At 36.7% G+C, this 20,064-nt stretch overlaps 1 protein-coding gene across 1 annotated transcript in view; it reads left to right on the forward strand.

Moving 5' to 3' along the window:
• The first annotated feature begins 748 nt into the window (after nucleotides 1–748).
• Nucleotides 749–20,064, forward strand: part of LOC141499056 (WD repeat-containing protein 7-like) — a 39,814-nt gene continuing 20,498 nt past the window's right edge. Inside the window, exon 1 of the mRNA XM_074202004.1 lies at nucleotides 749–988. The gene's annotated coding sequence lies outside the window, so the exon portion shown is untranslated. The remainder of the gene's footprint in view (nucleotides 989–20,064) is intronic.

A 20,064-nucleotide genomic window follows, 5' to 3' on the forward strand; every position in this document is an offset into this window, starting at 1 on the left:
CGCCGAGCACCCGCCTCCTGTTCCGCACTAGGCCCGCCCCTTCCGTTTCCACTCTCCTCAGGCATCCAGTTGAGGCTCTAGCGCTCCCTTTCCACAACAAAGATGGCGTCCGTGGCCTCCTTTGCCCAGAGTCCTGGCCCTTGAGAGGCTGGAAGTGGGGGAAGGGAGCGCAGAAGCCAGGGAGCCACTCCGAAGAGGAGAGGGCGGGGTTTCGAGGGGAGAAGGCAGTCCTCTTCCGCTCTATTTCTATGGCAACCCGGCTGGGTCCTGCGGCGCTCGGTCCGCCCCGGACTGTGTCTCAGGGCGTGGGGAAGCCGTGGGGATTTTTTTTTTACCCCTTTTTTTTGCGACAGTCGCGGTGAGGCGGCCGGAGCCGCTGTCAGCTGATTTACTGCGGCGGCAGCCCAGGCGGCTGCGGCGGTAGCTACTGCTTGCAGCCCGGCGAGCGCCCGTGGGCTCCGCCTGCGCATCTCTCAGCCCCGGCGTCCTCGCCCACTCTCCTCCCCGGCCTCGGCGGCGGCGGCGGCGGCGGCGGCGGCAGCAGCTAGGACTCAGGAAGGTAGAGGAGCTTTGGGGTGTTTCCCGGGGCGGGGCTGACCCCGCTGACCCGGGGGGTCAGAGGTCGGGAGACCTCCCTTTCCCTCTGGAAGCGGCTGCCAGCTGTCATCGCCCGGCGGGCTCCGCCCCCCCCCCCCCCCCCCCGCAGCCCTGGGGCACTTGAGTTCAGAGAACCCCGTGCCGGCCTGCCAGGGGGCTGCCCGGCTTCCCGTCCCGGCGATGCCGCGTTTATTTCTGGGCTCCTCTGTGGTGTTTTTCGAATTCGAGGTGTAGATGCGGCTGGCTGGGATGTGGGGCGGGGGGAGGGGCAGCCCCCAGCGACTGTTTGGCCGGTGCCTCCGAGCCGGGCCGCCTGGCCTGGGGCCGGCCCGGGCCTCAGGCGGCTGTTGGTCCAGGATGGAGCTTTCAGATATTTTCGGCCAAGATTAAGGTGTTTTCCAAAGTGACATCCCTCATTACTTTTCTCACTTGCTGATTGACCTCAGGTTTCTGAAGTTTTTATTTTGGGGCCAAGGCTGTATAATACAACCTTTGGTTTTTTTAACTTTAGATTCTCATCTTATGGTTTATTTCTATCACTTTCTAGGCAATAAATAGTCCTTAGGTCAAAGGTGCAGCTTGCTGACTATTTTCAGTCTTTGATAAGAGGCTCTGGTAGGGTAATTGCACACCCGGAGTTTTGGGACTTGGTAGAGTGGGGAAGAAAGAGTGGATCTAGAGTCACAAAACCTCTGTGCCTCAGTTGGCTTATCTCTCAATTTCTTTCTAGCTCTAAATCTGTGATTGTGTTGAATTTGAGTTTAGTCAGTGGCAATGACAACTCACACATTTACTATGAGTCATGGATTCAGAGTTTCCTTAAGTTATTTTTGTGAATTTAGGATTGGAGTCACTAAAATTCATTATGAAGAATCTATTCAATTCTTTTTAGTTTTTGCTAGGCAGAGGGGTTAAGTGGCTTGCCCAAGGCCACACAGCTAAGGTAACTATTAAGTGTCTGAGGCCTGATTGGAACCCAGGTCCTCCTGACTCCAGGGCTGGTGCTCTATCCACTGTGCCACCTAGCGACCTCCAAGAATCTATTCAATTCTTGAAATTTTTTTACATGTTTTTTTCATAAGCTATTCAGTCATAATGTGATTATAGAGTAAATTTTTTAAATATTCCATTGAAGTTTATATTGAAAATGCATTCATTATTATAAAGTAAATCCATTAAAATATCCAAAGGGAAAGAAATTTTTAGATGCAGCAAGTTGAAAAAGAAAAAAGAAAAAGGCTGACCTGAATAAATATTTAGTTTTTTCTTCACCATAATTATTTTCTAAATCAACTTCTACAGTATTCATATTTGTAAAATTCACTTCACTATGTCAGTTCATATATTTTTAGACTGTTGTAATACATGGATACATTGAAAGGAACTAGGACCAAAATGAGTGATGCTTATTTACACTTTTCATAAGATTTATGAATACTTGTTTTGGGGTTGAAAATATTCAAAGAGGCCATCCTTTGTTTATTATCACTATATGTATTTAATATCACCTAGTATACAGAGATAGAGACACAACTAATTTCAATTGCCATTTTAAAACTTTTATTTTGGATAAGTGTTCATGGGAAGCATTTAGAGCTTTTAATATAAACCATCTTTTGTTTTTTAAACCTATGAGGAGACAAATACCTACAAGTATTAAGTAATTTCCATTTGGTTATTAAGGTAGGAAGCCTAATGGAATTTTGAACCTAGATCTTATTCCAGATTGAATTCCCCCCTTCATGCCAATATGCTATATGGACAAACCCATATTATATACATATGCCATAGACACAGATTTAGGCTTAAAAAGGTTGTGGGGTGACATAGAACCTTCTTAAGAAAGGAGGATCATACCTTACATCATCTTAAACCATTTAAAATTTTGGATATAGGCAAGATAGGTCTGTATATATAGATTGTGGGAAAAATTATTTTATGGGTACATTTATGCTGAGAATTTCAGATCTACTTTATGATTATGTTTATTATTCATTCTATTATTCATTCTATTTCATTATTTATATATTATATATTTATATTATTTATACATTATTCATTATTCATATATTCATTTTCATTATTTTATTATTATTCATTTGTTTAAGTTAGTTAGCTACTTTAGAACATGGAGTTCATGTTGCCCATGATTGTAGAGTTAGTTCCTTACATCTGTATTCTTAAAGCTCTTTTGAATTCAGCCTCTCATTTGATCATTAGAGGAGAGATAGTATTATGAGACATTATCATGTGATGTCAGGAACACAGCATTCAGTCAGAGGACTTATGAACTTGGACTTCACAAGCCTCTAATAAAGCTCTTTGAGATATCTATTTTCTTACTTTAAAATGAAATTGATAAACTTGCAGTATTTGTCACATAGTTGTTAAGAAACTGCCTTGAAAACTTTTTTAAAGTATTTGATAAATGTTATTTATTTCTAATTTGACATTTTCAAACACATTATGCAATAAAGAGTATTTGCTTGAATTACTGATGCCTATGAGTAAGTCATGACACTGATCAGGTCTATGTAGAAAAGAAAATAAATCAATTTTTCTTTAATATAATAAAGAAAATAAAGAAATAAATCAATTTATCTTTAATCATCCTAATTCTTATGACCTTCATACTTGTTATAATAATTCTGTCTTTGCTAATAGTTTGTATATCTGTATATATTTACAAATGACTAGTGCATATCACTGTGGGTCAGCAACTTAGTTTCCTTAGCTATTTTTCTTTAGGATTCTTACCACATATGAAAGAGTAAATCTGACTACAGTATATCTTAGTCAAGTAGAACCAACATGATTTAAATAGGTTAAGAGGTCTCCAACAGGTCATATGCCATTGTTTTTTAAATTACTGGTTATCTGATCAGTGATTGATATCAATTGGTTAGTATGTTAGCCCTGAGGAAGCTGTGTTTCAGGAAGAGTCTGACTTTGGAAATCTGGAAGCCCTGCTTCCAAATCCTGGATCCAAGATTTAGGAGCCAGGTGGTCACAGACGCTTCTCCCAGCTTGTTTCCTTAAATGTAAAATGGGAATAATAATATCGGTGGTACCTGTGTCATAGGGGTATTGGAAGGTTCACATATCTAAGGTGCCTTGCAAACTCTAGTGCACTATTTAAAATGCCAGGTTTTTTTTTAGTTTTTTTTTTTTTTTTTTGCAAGGCAAATGGGGTTAAGTGGCTTGCCCAAGGCCACACAGCTAGGTAATTATTAAGTGTCTGAGACTGGATTTGAACCCAGGTACTCCTGACTCCAAGGCCAGTGCTTTATCCACTACGCCACCTAGTCACCCCAACTCTCTGAGCCTCTTCTGATGAGAGTGAAGGTTCCCTCGCCTTTCCCCCTTCAGTATCATTGCAAAAGCTCATTATAAAAAAATATATATATACATATATATATATATTTTATACAAAGTATCTTAGCCTATTCCACTTCTCCTTTCTCTTATTCCCATTACATTTCCCTTTTAGACATTGACTCCATTTTTACAATACATTAATCTTCAAATTCAGCTCTCCCCTTTTCTTCCTCTATAAAAGCTCCTTCTACTTGCTCTATTAAATGAGAAGTTTCATATGCATATCATCAGTATCATTTTTCTATGCAGGAATACATGTAGTTCATCATCATCAAGTCCCTCATATTTTACCCTTCTCCACTCTCTATGCTTCACCTGAGTCCTGTATTTGAAGGTCAAACTTTCTGTTCAGCTCTGATTGTTTCAACAGGAATATTTGAAATTCCCCTGGTTCACTGAAAGTCCATCTTTTCCCTTGGAAGATGGAAGAGGACATTCAGTTTTGCTGGGTAGTTGATTCTTGGTTGCCGGAGCTCTTTTGCCTTCCAGAATATTATATTCCAAGCCCTATAAGCCCTTAATGTAGTTGCTGCTAAGTCCTGTATGATCCTGAATGCAGCTCCATGATATTTAAGTTGTGTCCTTCTGGCTGCTTGTAAAATTTTCTCTATGACTTGGGAGTTCTGGAACTTGGCTCTAATATTCCTGGGGGTTGATTTTTTTTTTTTTGCATCTCTTTCCAGGGGAGATTGGTGGATTCTCTCAATTCCTATTTTGCCCTCTGCTTCTAGGATATTAGGGCAATTTTTCCCATAGGATTTCTTTAAAAATGAGGTGAAGGCTCTTTTCTTGATCATGACTTTCAGGTGTCCCAGTAATTCTTAAATTATCCTTCCTGAATTTGTTTTCCAGATCAGTTGTTTTTTCAATGAGATGTTTCACATTTTCTGCTAGTTTTTCTTTCTTTTCATGCTGAAGTATTGTGTCTTGACTTCTCGTAAAGTCAGCAGCTTTGTTTAGCTCCATTCTAGATCTGAAAGATTTGTTTTCCTCAGAGAGCTTTCTTACCTCCTTTTCCATCTGGCCAGTTCTGCTTTTTAAAGCATTCTTCTCCTCAATAACTTTTTTGAACTGTTTTATTCATTTGACCTATGCTGGTTTTTAACATGTTATTTTCTTCAGCATTTTTTTGGATCTCCTTGAGTAAGCTGCTGACTTCTTTTTCTTGTTTTTCCTGCATCTCATTTCTTTTCCCAATTTTCTTCTATCCCCCTTTCTTGATTTGCAAAGTCTTTTTTTGAGTTCTGTCATGGTCTGAGCCCAAGTTCTGGTTTTTTTGGAGTCTTTAGATGCAGGAACTTGTACTTCCTCATCTTCAGATTGAGTATTTTGATCCTTCTTGGGATCATAGACAATTTCTCAATCGTGTTCCTCTTTTTTTCTCTGTTTACTCATTTCTCCTGTCTGTGCCTGGTTTTTGGCGTGCTTCCTGAGCTTTTGAGTATTATTGGAACACCTGCTTTGGGTTTTTTTTTTTTTTGGGACATCTCACTGGGACTTTTATTCCTCCAAGGTCTTATGCTCTCTTGCTTGTAGATGACCACAGGCACTCCCCTCTGCCCTGGAGCTGTGAGGAGGATCCTTGCTATCTTAGTATGGAAGACCAAACTGCAAACTGGATCTGAGTGTGGACAAACAGCAGAGTCTTGCCCCAGGTAGAGCAGAGAAATTTCTGCAGTCTCCCCTGACTCCCTTACCGTTTGTGGGCTGTGCTCTGGAGGTGCAGGCCAGTTTCCCCAGATTCATGCTGCAGGTTCTCGCTGTTCTGAGGCTGGTGGTCCTTACTCCACACTCATTCTGGTGCAGCAGAGTTTTCTCACTCTCCTTCAAGCTGTTCCCAGTGATCCCTGGACTGGGCTGGGCTTTTTTCCAACACCCAGTCCTGGTGAAGCACACCTTTCTGGCGGAGCTTCTAAGTTATCTTGGACTGGGAAATTGTAACACTCCATCTTTCTGTGGGTTCTGTCCCTCTAAATTTTGGCTAGAGTCATAATTTGATGACTTTTGGAGTTTTTTGGGGGGAAGGAATTTCTGGGAAATGCTACCTTCACACTGCCATCTTGGCTTCGCTGATCTAAGATAATTCTAAAAGACCTGTGATGGAAAATATTAAGTGAAAGAACTATGGAATCTGAATGTAGATCAAAACATATTACTTTCATTTTTTTAAAATTTATTTATTTTTCCTCCTTGTGGTTTTCCCCTTTTTGTTCTGGTTCTTCCTTCCTAATGTGTCTTAATATGGGAATCTATGTAACATGATTATACATATGTACTATATATCAGATTGTTATCCTAGAGTGGGGGAGTAGGGAAGGGTGTGAGGGAGAAAACTTTAAAAAGGTGAATGTTGAGAATTATCTTTATATATACTTAAGCAAACAAACAAATAATTAAAAAAGATAAAAGAATAAAAGGAAGATGGTATCTGCTTTCAAGGACCTTATGATTGAATAGGGTATGACAGCACAAAACTGAAAAGATGATGGTATGATGGGTAGAGAAGAAATAATGGTGGTGGAGTCTAGAGTTCAGATATTGGGAATTGAAGAGTTGACTTTACTTCTGAGCCCTCTTTAAATGTATTGTTTGGGAGAGTTTTTTGCTCTGCCCTCTAGCCTTTTAATCAGATTATGTTACTTCCTTCCCAGTACATTTCAGTGCTTCTGTGTTTCTAGGATAAAACAGAAACTCCTGTTTGGCTTTCCAAGCCTTTTCACCATCTAGCTCCTGCATATCTTTTTAGATTGATTTTTACATTACTTCCCTTCAGGCCTTCTATTTTTCAGTCAAATTGGCCTATTTACTAAACACTGATAGCAAGGCTACTGAGGGTACTGATGAACTAAGTATCAAAGCTGGTGTAGACTCCATGATGAGATTATGAGTTTTTCTGATTGATGAGTTTTTCCTTGGTAGTGGGGAAGAACAAAAGGAGATGTACAAATAAATGCAAAGGATGCAGCTGGTGAGCATTGAAGAGCTGTCTGATCCACTACTGTCCTGTTGACTTTTATCATTTCCAGTCCCCAGGTATGTAAAGGGAGTTCTCATTAAACTGGTCAGTGGCCCTATGCTTCATTATATATGCTCATATTTTTTATGCTGCAAAGCAATTAAATTATAATTTGGAAATTCCAAAGTTAAACACTCTATGCAGGTTGACTAATTCTACGTAGGCAGTACAGCATAACAACTCATGCCGAGTTTCTTTTTAAGACCTTCTCCCTTGCTTCTCTTCTCAGTGTAGGATATTTATCCTAGTTTAGTGGAAGAGCTTTGAACTTTATATCCGTGTTTCATCTCAGCTCTGTTACATTCCAACTCTAAATGTGTTACTCTGGGTCGTTCATCTAACACATAGATGTTGGACAAAAAAATTTAACTGCTTTGAACTTCAATCCCTTCATCTTTAAAGATTATTCCTGGGCTCTGTGGTATCTTTAATTCATCTCCTTTTTCAGCACCCTGTCTACTAAGATAGCTTGCCTAAATTTTTTTTCCTCTGCCTATCCACAATTGATTTCAGTATTTACTCCTTTTTCTTTCAGTTTTTCTTGGCTCTTTTCTTTAGACCTTGGGCATCTGCCATTAGCTGAATATGCCTGACTTCAATAAAGTTCTCCATCCTGAAATTTTTAACTAAAAAATCCATTAGGGCCGGACCACCTATTCACTGCTATTTCTCTGTAACTGATTGCCACTTGGTATTATGCTCAACTTCTACAAAAAATTGTCTAATATTCTCCTTGCCTCTATTTTCTTATACCCTGTTGACCTAGCCTCATTGTAATATAACTTCTAACTCTACCATTTAAATGAAACTGTTCTCTGAGATTACCAGTAATCTCTAAATTTTCAAATCTGACAACTTCTTTTAGTTCTCATATTGTTCACTATTTTTTTTTCCAGTTAACACAGGTTAATTTCAGGGTCCTTTTTACCTGTTCATTTTCCTTACAGTCCACACATAGCCTTTCAATTGGCAGAGCTTCAGTTACCTTCAGTGTATTCAGTATCTGTACCCATCACCTTAGTTCCAACTTCCATCACCTCTTATCTGGATTGTTTTAATCACCATCTAAATGGTTTCTTAAAATTCTACTTCTCCTTCTTCTAAAGGTATACTCCACATAATTGCTTAATTGATATTCCAGAAGCACAGACCTGATAATGTCACTTTCCTACCCAGGACATTTCAGTGCTTTTGTAGTTTGTAGGATAAAATAGAAACTCCCATTTGACTTTTAAAGCCTTTCACAATCTAGTTCCTGCATATCTTTTTAGACTGATTTTTGCATTACTTCTCTTCGGGTCCTCTATTTTTCAGCCACATTGGCCCATTTGCTGTTCACTGATAGGAACTTCTATCTCCTCTCTCCAGCCCAGGCTGACCCCGATCTTGCAATGTCTCTCTCCTTACCTCTTGAAATCACCTTTCTTTAAGACTCAGCTCAAGTGCCTAGAGAAGCCTTATCAGACATTGCATCCATTTATTTATTTGCATCCTTCCTTTTGAAATTATGTTTTATCTCTATAAATGTTGCTTCTCTCAGTAGGAAAAAATTGGGGGCAAGGACTATTTTGTTTTTGTTTTTGTATCCACAAGGCCGGGAACATAGGTGCTTCAAAAAATGCTTGTTTTACTGAATGCTCACTGGACCAGATCAATTAGTTATTGTACTTCAAGCATAGTAATTAGCAAATAATTATAATTGTATTTCCTTTAGTAGTAGACAAAGATTTCTGATCCAGTGGTTTACTTTTGGAAAAAGTAGGTGCCAGTTACCTTGGTCATTTTTTTTATTCATTACTTTCCCTGTCTATCTTCCCTTTATCCTGTAATAGATTCAATTGTTGCACAGTTTGTTTTCTTTTTTAGGTTTTTTTCAAGGCTATGGGGTTAAGTGGCTTGCCCAAGGCCACACAGCCAGGTAATTATTAAGTATCTGAGGCACCATTTGCACTCAGGTACTTCTGACTGCAGGGCCAGCGCCCCCTGCACAGTTGTTTGGGGAAGATCTGCCATTCAATACAAATTTATCTTTACAAAATATCTATATATGAAGACATCAATCCTATCTCTCATATTTTTTGAGATAAATAAAATTGGGAATTTTAGATAGGCTTTGTTATGATAAAATAATATTTCAAGAATTTGTCATTCTTGTAGAGAATAAAATGAGAGTGAGGGAAACATTTGGAAAGTTACTTCTTTGGTCAAAACTGAACAAATTCCCCTACCTCCCTTTTTCTTTTCTCTAATTTCTCTGTTCTAGGTACCACCATCTTCCCAGATCAAATGAGATAATATTTGTAAAGAATTTGGACATAGGGCTTGTCATATAATGGGTGCTTAGAAAATGTTTATTGCCCTGGTTGTCCAGATTGCATCATAGTGAATCATTTTCAGCTTATTTTCCCCCTGCCCCCCTTGAATCAGATGCCAAGTTCTGTTAATTCTGTTTGCAGACCTCTAATATATGTCACCCTCTTTCTTCTGACACTGCCACCATCCTGCTATACACTTCTTGCCTAGACTATTGTAGTTACCTACTGGTCTCTGCAACAGTATCTCACTGTTGTCTCTGGACCACTCTAGTCCACTCGTGAAAGTGATCTTTTTAAAACACAGGTCTTATCAATTTTGAGCCCCCTTATTGCTCCCATTCACTAAATTCCAGTGGATACTTTTTTACTTTCAGGAATCAATACAAAACCTTTATTGATTTTTAAAAACCCTTTACAACTTGATCCCTTTCTTCTTAGTCTTTTTAGTTGGTGGAGATGATGAGGGAGCACATTCTGGGATCTGAGTGAAGCTTGTGGAGAGCAACTGATAGCTGCAGTGAACTGGAAATTTGTGAAGGTGAAAGGCTAGACAGATAGACTAGAACCAGTTTGTAGGAGCATCCTACAGGCCAATCTAAGGAGTTTGTATTTTATTTTTTACAAATATATATTTCTTTTTGATTATGCTTTCAGTTGAATTTTACTTAGTTCTATGAAATAGCCTTTTAGTAGTTTGATATGGCATGAAATCTATACATTAATTTTGGTTGTACTGTCATTTTTATCATATTAACATTTTCTAATCATGAGCTATTAATATCACTCCACTTACTTTAATCTGTTTTAAATTTTGTAAATTATTTTGTAGTTATATAATCCTGTATATGTTTTGATAGCTGAATAACTATATATGGATATATTTTTAAAAATTAAATTAAATTTTTGAATTTTTTTCATACTTTATTTTATTTCCTTTCCCCTAGTAACATGTAAAACCAAGTTTTAACATTCATTTTTAAAACTTTGAGTTTCAAATTCTCTCCTTTCTTCTCACCCCATTCTCATTGAGAAAGCAAGTTATGTGATAGAGGTTAAAAATGTGTAGTCATGTAAAACTTTACCACCCCCCCCCCCCAAAGAGAAACCTCAAGAAAACTAAAGTTAAGGTAAAGCATGCTTCAATCTGCAGTCAAACACCATTACCTCTGTCTTTGGATAGGGATAATATTCTTTATCTTAAGTCCTTTAGAGTTTTTTGTGTCACGGCATTGTTGAGAAAAGGAGAGTTATTCACAGTTGATCTTGCAATATTGCTGTTATTTTGTATGTAAGTACATTTCCCATTGCATCTGCTCATGTACGTCCTTCCAGATTTTACTGAGAGTATCCTGTTTATCTTTTCATAAATGAACAATAATATTCCATCACAGCCATTCCTTAATTGATAAGCATCGCCTCAATTTCCAGTTTCTTGCTACTAGAAATGAGTTACTATAAATGTCCTTATACCATGTAGTCCTTTTCTTTCCTGTTTTTTCATTCTGGAATATAGACCTGGTAGTAACATTGCTAGCTCAAAGGAGGATAGGTATGGTTTTATTGCCCTTTGGACAAGTCATTCCAAATTGCCTTACAAAATTGTTGCGTTATTTCACAATTCCAACAGTGCATTGATATCTTATTTTCCCTACATCTCCAATATTTTTCATTTTCTCTATTAGCCTATCCAATAGGTATAAGGCAGTACCTCAGAATTGTTGTCCAATTATTTCTCTGGTCAATAGTGACTGGATTTAAGCCTTTTTTTTTTTTTTTTTTAGATTTTTGCAAGGCAAATGGGGTTAAGTGGCTTGCCCAAGGCCACACAGCTAGGTAATTATTAAGTGTCTGAGACCAGATTTGAACCCAGGTACACCTGACTCCAAGGCCGGTGCTTTATCCATTACGCCACCTAGCCGCCCCCTGAGTTAAGACATTTTAAAAAAAATCTGGTCATAATTAGCATTGATAATGCCATCTGAAAACTTCATATCTTTTGATCAATATCAGTTGGGGAATGACTCTTATTTTTTTATAAATTTGACTTAGTTCTCTGTTTGAGAATTGAGGTCTTTATCAGAGAAGCTATGTTTCAATATTTTTCCCCACAGTTATTGCTAAGTGTATTTCCCTCCATCCTATTCCCCCACCCCAATTTATTCTGTTCTCTCTCCTTTCATACTCAAAAGTGTTTTGCATCTCACTATCCCTTCCATCATCTTCCCTCCCTTCTATCACCTTCTTCCTCACCCCCTTTGTCTCATCCCCTTCCCCTTCTACTTTCTTGTAGGTTAAGATGGATTTCTATACCCTTTGAATGTATATGTTATTCCCTCTCTAGCCAATTGCAATAAGAATTAGGTTCATTCACTCCCCCTCTACTTCACCCCACTTCCATTCCCCTGCAAAAACTTTTTCTTACTTCTTTTATGTGAAATAACCTATTTACCTCATTCTACTTCCCCCTTTCCCATTCTCCCAATACATTACTCTCTCACTCCCTAACTCCATCTTTTTAATTTATTATCCCTTCATATTCAACTCTCACCTGTGCCTTTTCAATATATGCTCCTTCTAACTGCCCTAAAGAATGAGAAAGTCCATATGAGTTATCAGAATCATCTTCCCATGCAGGAATATAAACAATTCATCATCATTAAGTTCCTTATGATTTGCCTTTCATGTTTACCATTTTTATGCTTCACTTGAGTCTCCTATTTGAAGATCACAAATTTTGTTTAGCTCTAGTCTTTTCATCAGGAAAGTTCGAAATCTCCATTTCATTGAATGTCCATTTTTTGGAAAGAGTTTATGCAGTTTTGCTGGGTAGTTGATTCTTGGTTGTAATCCAGACTTTTTTGCCTTCTGGAATATTGCACACTCTAATGTCTCTTAATGTAGAAACTGCTAAATCTTATGTTATCCTGATTGTGTGGCTCCATGACAATTAAATTGTTTCTTTATGACTGCTTTTAATATTTTCTCCTTCACCCAGGAGTTCTGAAATTTGGCTGCAATATTTCTGGCAGTTTTTCATTTCGGGATCTCTTTCAGAAGGTGGTCGGTGGATTCTTTCAATTTCTGTTTTACCCTCTGCTTCTAGGATATCAGGACAGTTTTCCTTGATAATTTCCTTTTTTTTTTTTTTTTTTTTTTTGCAAGACAATAGGGTTAAGTGGCTTGCCCAAGGCCACACAGCTAGGTAATTATTAAGTGTCTGAGTTCATATTTGAATTCAGGTACTCCTGACTCCAGGGTCCGTGCTCTATCCACTGCGCCACCTACCTACCCCTGGATAATTTCTTGGAAGATTATATTTAGGCTCTTTTTTATTCATGACTTTCAAGCAATCCATTTTTAAATTATCTCTCATGAATCAATTTTCCAGGTCAGTTTTTTTCAATGAGATATTTCACATTTTCTTCTAGTTTTTCAATCTTTTGGTTTTGTTTTATTGTTTCTTGATTCTCCCAAAGTCATCAGTTTCCCTTTGCTCAATTCTATATTTTAAGGAATTATTTTCTTTTGTCAGCTTTTGTATCTCCTATTTCAGTTGGCTAGTTCTTCTTTTTAATGTATTCTTCTCCCCATTGACTTTTTGGACTTCTTTTTCCATTTGACCCTGTTTGGTTTTTAAAGATGATATTTTCTTTAGTATTTTTTTGTGTCTCCTTCACTAAGCTGCTGACTTGATTTTCATAATTTTCTCACATCACTCTCATTTCTCTTCCCAATTTTTCTTCTACCTCCCTTCCTTGATTTTCAAAATCCTTTTTGAGCTCTTTCATGGCCTGAGACCTATTCCTATTTTTCTTGGAGGCTTTGTTTGTAAAAGCTTTGGCTTTGTTATCTTCTTCTGAGTCTGTATTTTGAGCTTCCTGATGACAATAGTAACGGGTTATGATCAAATTATTTTTTTCTTCTATTTGCTCAATTTCCCAGCCTCTCACTTGAATTTTTTAACTCTTTGTTAAGGTCATGTTTGGTTCACTGTCCCAGCCTTTTGAGTTTTTTTGAGTTGTTTTCAGAGATACTTCTGGCGATCTGCAAATTATCAGTGCTTCCAAGAGCTTATGATCTAAGGAGAGTTTTTATTATTTTTTTGTTTTTAATTTTTTATTTATTTGAGGCAATGGGGTTAAGTGACTTGTCCAGGGTCAAACAGCTAGGCAGTTATTAAGTGTCTGAAGCTGGATTTGAGCTCAGGTCCTCCTGACTCCAAGGCTGGTGCTCTATCCATTGCACCACCTAGTTACCCCCTAAGGAGAGTTTTGTACCACTCTCCTGGGTCTGTACTTTTGGTCTGTGGGGTGACCATAAGCTTTCTTTTCTGCTCTGGAGGGTCCCTGCTCCACTGCAGCAGTGAGCTCTGTTGTACTTCTGCTCCTTTTCCTGGGATTGGGTCCCAAGTCTGCGACCCTTATCTCTGAGTATAGGCAAAGCAACAGAGTTGACTCAGTGATAGCAGAGAGCCCTGGATGTAAGTTCTAACTCTGACAATGTCTGTAGCCATGGGCAAGTCATTGAATCTCTCAGTTCTCTAGACCAGAGGTATCAAGCATGCAGCTCAGATGTCCCTTTTTGATTCACTGTATTGATGGATTAATTAAAAAAAAGCCACACATATGTAAGTCAATATGTGACCCATAATGACCATTGGGTACTATTTGCTAGCCTCATTTTCCATTTGAGTTTAACACCACTGCTTTAGGCAACTTTTGAAGACTCTTCAAGTTGTAGGCAATACCTGCATTGGTAGAGGGATTTTCTCATTTGGGAATTTGCAGTACCAGTAAAATCACAGGTCCATATGCTTTCCATATCCTTATGCTTCCTTTAGTTTTTTTTTTATGGCTTGTATTTCCTTTTTTTTTTAATTGATTATTCCCATCCTTTGAATACTTATTTAACTTTTGGGAAATGACTCTTATTCTTAAATATTTATATTACTTCCTTATTTGTTTTGTTTATCAGACCTTTATCAGAGATATGAAGATTTTTTCAATCTACATTTCTCATTTTTTTCTAGGTGCATTGATTCTATTTGTGTAAAAGCTTTTAAATTTTTATGTAATTGGAAACTTTAAAAAAAATTTTAATACTTATTTTATCTTGTGTGATCATCTCAATCCCTTGTTTACCTTTAAGAATGGTAATGTTTTTGTCCTTCATTTCTCTCTCTCTCTCTCTCTCTCTCTCTCTCTCTCTCTCTCTCTCTCTTTTAATGTTTTTGCAAGGCAAATGGGGTTAAGTGGCTTGCCCAAAGCCACACAGCTAGGTAATTATGAGGACAGTTTTGAACTCAGGTACTCCTGACTCCAGGGCCGGTGCTCTATGCACTGTGCCACCTGGCTGCCCTTGTCCTTCATTTTTGAAAAAGACTATGACCCCAGGTGATGTCATGACAATCATGTGAATTGGATTTTTTTTTTTGAATGAGTGGGTGCTGTGCTAGGTCACCAGCCTTACTTTCTCCTCTAGAGCCATTTGGGTCCAGTGGCTAGATGTGAATCAGGACAACTGGAAATGACCCTGGAAGTGAGGCAGTCAGGATTAAGTGACTTGCCCAAGGACATACAGCTAGTTAAGAATCAAGTGTCTGAGGCCGGATTTGAACTCTCAACCTCCTGATTCCAAGGCCAGTGCTCTATCCCCTGCACCACCTAGCTGAAAAGTTATTACATAATACAAGTGACATAAAAAACACTTAGATGTATTAGTGGAATCAGTGTAGTTTAGTAAGTCAATAATTTTATGTGGCTGTTAAAAACTGTAATCTTAGGCTGTATTAATAGAAATAGTTTCCCCTTTCTGTGGCATTGGTAAGAGCAATTGAAAAAATATGGGGGTTCAATTCTGGGTTCATTTCAAGAAGGATATTAACAAAAACATTTGGAGGAAGAAGGGGATTGAGCATTTTGGTATTATTTAGTCTGGAGAAGACTTGAGAGATAATGTTGTAGTGGAAAGGACCCTCAGTTTGGAGTTAGAGAGGCCTGATATTCTTTTGCCCATTCTTTCTATAACTTGAATCAGTTAATCTGACTAATTCCATTTATTAAAATGTGGGAGGGAGCCTAACATTTCTTACACCTCTTGATCCTGTGACAGATATTTGATGTTATTTGGAAGAAGTAGATTTGTTACATATTTGAGAGATCAGTACTGGAATCATTGCCTTAAATTATGGCTCAATAAAAGGAAGGTGCTTTTAATTATTAGGACTTTCTAACAGAATAATGAACTAAATGCCCCACGAAGTGGTGAGCATTGTGGATGAAATATTCAGGCAGAGGCGAGATGACCATTTTGTCAAAGAGATTCTTGTAGTTTGGGAATTTGCAATAAATAATCCTCTAAGGCCTTTTCAGATGCTGAGATTTTACATGTTTTTCTTAAAGTAAGGTGTGTCAGATATTTAATCATGAACTGCCTGGTTAGTTTATCATAAACATAACATTTCAAGCTCTAGATAACACAGGTGTTTACCACCTTTGTCTTGCATTTTACATTGCTGTTAACAAGTTTTATGTCAGTCAATCAATAAATATTTACTTGTGTTAGACACTAGACTAAGCTCTCTGGTTACAAGTATAAAGAATGGAATGGCCTCAACTAGCATGGAATTTATCTTATATTGAAGACAACCACAAAATATACAGCATAAATATAAAGCCATTCCCCAGACATCACTTGGTTTCTAGTGGTTTGTTTCTCAGAAAAGTGTTGCTATAAATATTTTTGTAAATTTTCTTTCTCCACTGTCTGAACTCCTGGTTGTATATGCCTAGTAGTGCTATCATTGAGTCAGAAGGTATGTTACAATGACTTTAGGATTAGTGTATCAGGAATATATATGTACATATATATATATATATATGTATATATATGTGTGTGTGTGTATGTATAAAATCATTACATTTATTTTTATGTGACTTTAGTATCTTCCCCATCAAAATTTAAGCCATTTTGCATCAGGACTTTGAGTTTCATTCACTGTATTTATATTCCCTTTACTTAGGATAGTGTTTGGCACATGGTAGTTGCTTAATAAATACTTGAGGACAATCATTTCTTATTTTGTTTTAATATTGGTTTAGCTTTCCCCCCAATTGATGGATATCCTCTAAATTTTAAGTTACTGTAAATCTTTATGTACATATGGATCCTTTTCTAATTTTTTGATCTTTTGGGGGTGTAGACTTAGTAGTGGTATCTCTTTGTCAAAATATGACTATTCAAAGTATGAATATATTTATATTTTTAAAATATAATTCTGATTTGCTTTATTGAATGTCTGGAACCAGTCTAGTCAATGTTTCTGTCAACAGTGAATTAGTGTGCTTTATTATATGAAAAATGATGTTTATTTTCCTTTTTGGGGGAAAACTGATAAGTTTGATAAATTATATTATCATAATTATTATTTAGAGTCTTTTTCATATGATTGTTGGTATTTCTTCCTTTGAGCATTACTTGATCATATATTTTTGATTATCTAGTGGAGAATAGTTCTTGTTCTTATAAGCAAATCAATCCCTCATATAACCTGAATATGGAAAATTTTATCAGAAAAAATTTGTTGTAGAGATTCCCTCTCCCAGTTAATTGTTTTCCTTCTATTTTTAAGTCCATTAGTTTTATTTGCACAAAATTTTTAAAATTTTATGAAATAAAAATTATCTATTTTATCTTTTACAAGTGTATCTTTCTTTTTTCGATTTTCTTTTTTTGTTGTTGTTGTTCCTTCTTTTTTGTTTATGATAAAACTTTTTATGTCCAGTTCACGTATTTCTGTTTTTTTTTTTTGTTTATTTTTGCAAGGCAATGAGGTTATGTGACTTGTTTAAGTTTGACTTTTTCAGACTTTTCACAGTTAGGTAAATATTATGTGTCTGAGGTCACATTTGAACTCAGGTTCTCCTGATTCCAGGGACTGTGTTCTATCTACTGTGCCACTTAGCTGCCCCATGTCATATATTTCTTTACCAGTGATCTCTTAATTGCTAAGCTAATAACTTTTTTCATCTTTATGCTTCTTGACTCCTTTAGTATTTGACACTGTTGATCATCTCTTTTTGTATGTTTTCTCTTTGGATTTTGTGAAACTTCTCAGTTTTATTTCTCAAATTTTCATCCCTGTTAAATCCATTAATGGCAGGTGTTCCCTTAAAACTCTGTGTTAGTATTTCCACTCTTCTCTCTCTGCTTTCTCATTTGGTAATCTGATCATCTTCCATGGGTTCAGTGTCAAATCTCTGCAGATAATTCCTAGATTTGTATTTCTAGCCCCAACTTTTCTGCTGAGAAAATCTCCCTTTACCAAATGCCTTATCAGATATCTTGAATTAGAAGTCCTATAGCCATCTCAAACTCAACATTCCAAAAGACAACTCCTTTCCTTTTCTTTTCCTTAATATTATCTAGTATTTTAAGTTAACTTTGTTATTATGGCTGAGGGTACCATCATTTTCCCATCACAGTTTCAGCATTGTGCTCTTTTGAATTCACTTCACATATCTAATTAGTTGTCAATCTTGTTCTTTCTACCTTTGCAACATCCCTTGTGTATGCTGTCACCTCCTTAGTCAAGTATGTTATCTCTCACTTGAAGTATTAAAAGGGCCTTCTAATTTTTATCCCAATTCTAGTGTTTACCCAACTCATATTTATTAAAGTAATTTCCCCTACATATTGCTCTCATCATATCAATGCCCCTGGCTCCCTAAAACCTTGAGGATCAAATATAAAGTGTTTTGTGGTTTTTTTTGGGTTTTTTTTGGCATTTAAGGCCTTTTACAGCCTGCCCTTTTCCTATTTTTATAATCTTCTTATACTTTATTCCATTCCATCTACTTTAGACAGTAGATTTCCTTTGTACTGTATTTTGCCTAGACTTTTCTACATCTAAAAAATCCCTGACTTAACTTCAAGATGTAGCTAAAATTCCACCTTTTAGAGTAGGTTTTCTTGATCCTTCCCCCACCCCAATCTCTAGAGCCTCTCCTGTTACTGTATACATATTCTAATTATTTCTATGTTTACCCTGGCTAGAATGTAGAACACATTGAGTGCAGGGGCTGTTTTTGCTGGACATAGTACCTGGAATGTAATAAAATACTCAATAAATGTTCATTGATTTATTGATTATTGATATCTTTAATTTCTTCTTTTGTAGACTGCTTTCCCATATTCTTTGAATATTTGGGAAAGATTTTTATTCCTTTATCACAAAACCTGATTTATTTTGGATATTATAGTTTTATCAGAGACATTTCTTCCCAGGATTTTTCTTATTTCATGTATTTATTTTATCCCTGCAAAAACTTTTCAATTTTAGGTAATTGAGTTTATCTTTTAAGGTCATTCTTGTATATCATTTAATTAAATAATCATCCTTTGGTTATGATTTTATTGAGTACTGTCTTCCCTTAGTCTTTAATTTTTTAAAATGATGTGCAATTTTATATATTTATTTTATTTTATTTTTTATTCTTGGTGATGGGATTAAGCAGTTTTATATTTTTAACGAAATATCTTCTTGGTACTCTGGTATATGGTTTGAGAAATTATTCTGTATCTAATGTCTCTCATATTTTGACATTTAAATTTGAAGTGTTTATTTTTTATTTTTTTATTTTTTGTTTTGAGTTGGACCTGTGATTTCATTTGTATAGGCAACTCCAAATGAGAGATTCCCTTTATCAAGACAAAGCAACATCTTTGATATGTACTTTTAAAAAGTTGACTCAGGCATTCAGTGATTAAATTTCCTGCCTAAGGTATACCAGATGTATAAGTCAGAGAAGAGACTTCAGCCTTTCTTAACTATGAGGCCACTCTATTTCTGCTTTTCAGTTGATCCACATTGTACCACATTGCTTCTAGATCTTGCTTATATTATATGATTCATTAAAAACTTTTTAAAAAGTACCTAATAGATTGCATTATGGTATTGTTTGAGGTATAGTAATACAAGGTCCCTTTATTCCTTTTTTAAAAAACCCTTTGAAATTCTTGTCCTTTTGTTCCTTCAGATGAATTGTGTTTGAACTAACTTTATAAAAATCCCATAGGAGTTTGATAAGACATTAAATCTGCAAAGTAATTGAGGTAGTAATATAGTTTTATTATATTGGCATGAACAACCATGAAAAATTCATGTCTTTTCAGTTGTTTAAATCTTCATCTTCTTTTAAGAGTGGTTTTAGTAGTGTTCACATAAGTCCTGAATGTTTTTTAGTGGATCTGTGATCTCATTGATTCAGAAGTTACTACCATAATGTAGATCACAGTTCTCTGCCTGCTCATTCTTTTCCATGGCCTCTCATAGTTTTGCCACATTGTGCTAGAGACTTTCTTAATTTTCTCCTGATGTGAGGGCACCAGTGGAACACTCTGGGTAGCCACCTGTCATCACCTTGTGACCAACTCTTTTCTTCTCATATGTTTCATTGATGACATCTTTTATATCTGTTCTTCATCAGTGTTTCTCATTAGTTATATGTTGTATTCAACTCATAAAAGCTATGCACTCTTCCATTGCTACCTATATAATATTCAGTTTTTAGTTCTTTTGAGGCTGTCTTATTACCATTTAGCAATATCAATTGAATGTTTTTATTAAAAAGCTGGGCCTTAGAAGCTTGGGCCACTAATGAAACTTGGCAATTTCCAAAGGCAATTGTTATCTGTACTGTATGTCCCAGATACATACACACACTCACAACCCCCCCCCCCCCCCATATAAATTGCCTA

This window comes from Macrotis lagotis, chromosome X (genome assembly GCF_037893015.1).
Source record: "Macrotis lagotis isolate mMagLag1 chromosome X, bilby.v1.9.chrom.fasta, whole genome shotgun sequence".
NCBI lineage: Eukaryota > Metazoa > Chordata > Mammalia > Peramelemorphia > Peramelidae > Macrotis > Macrotis lagotis.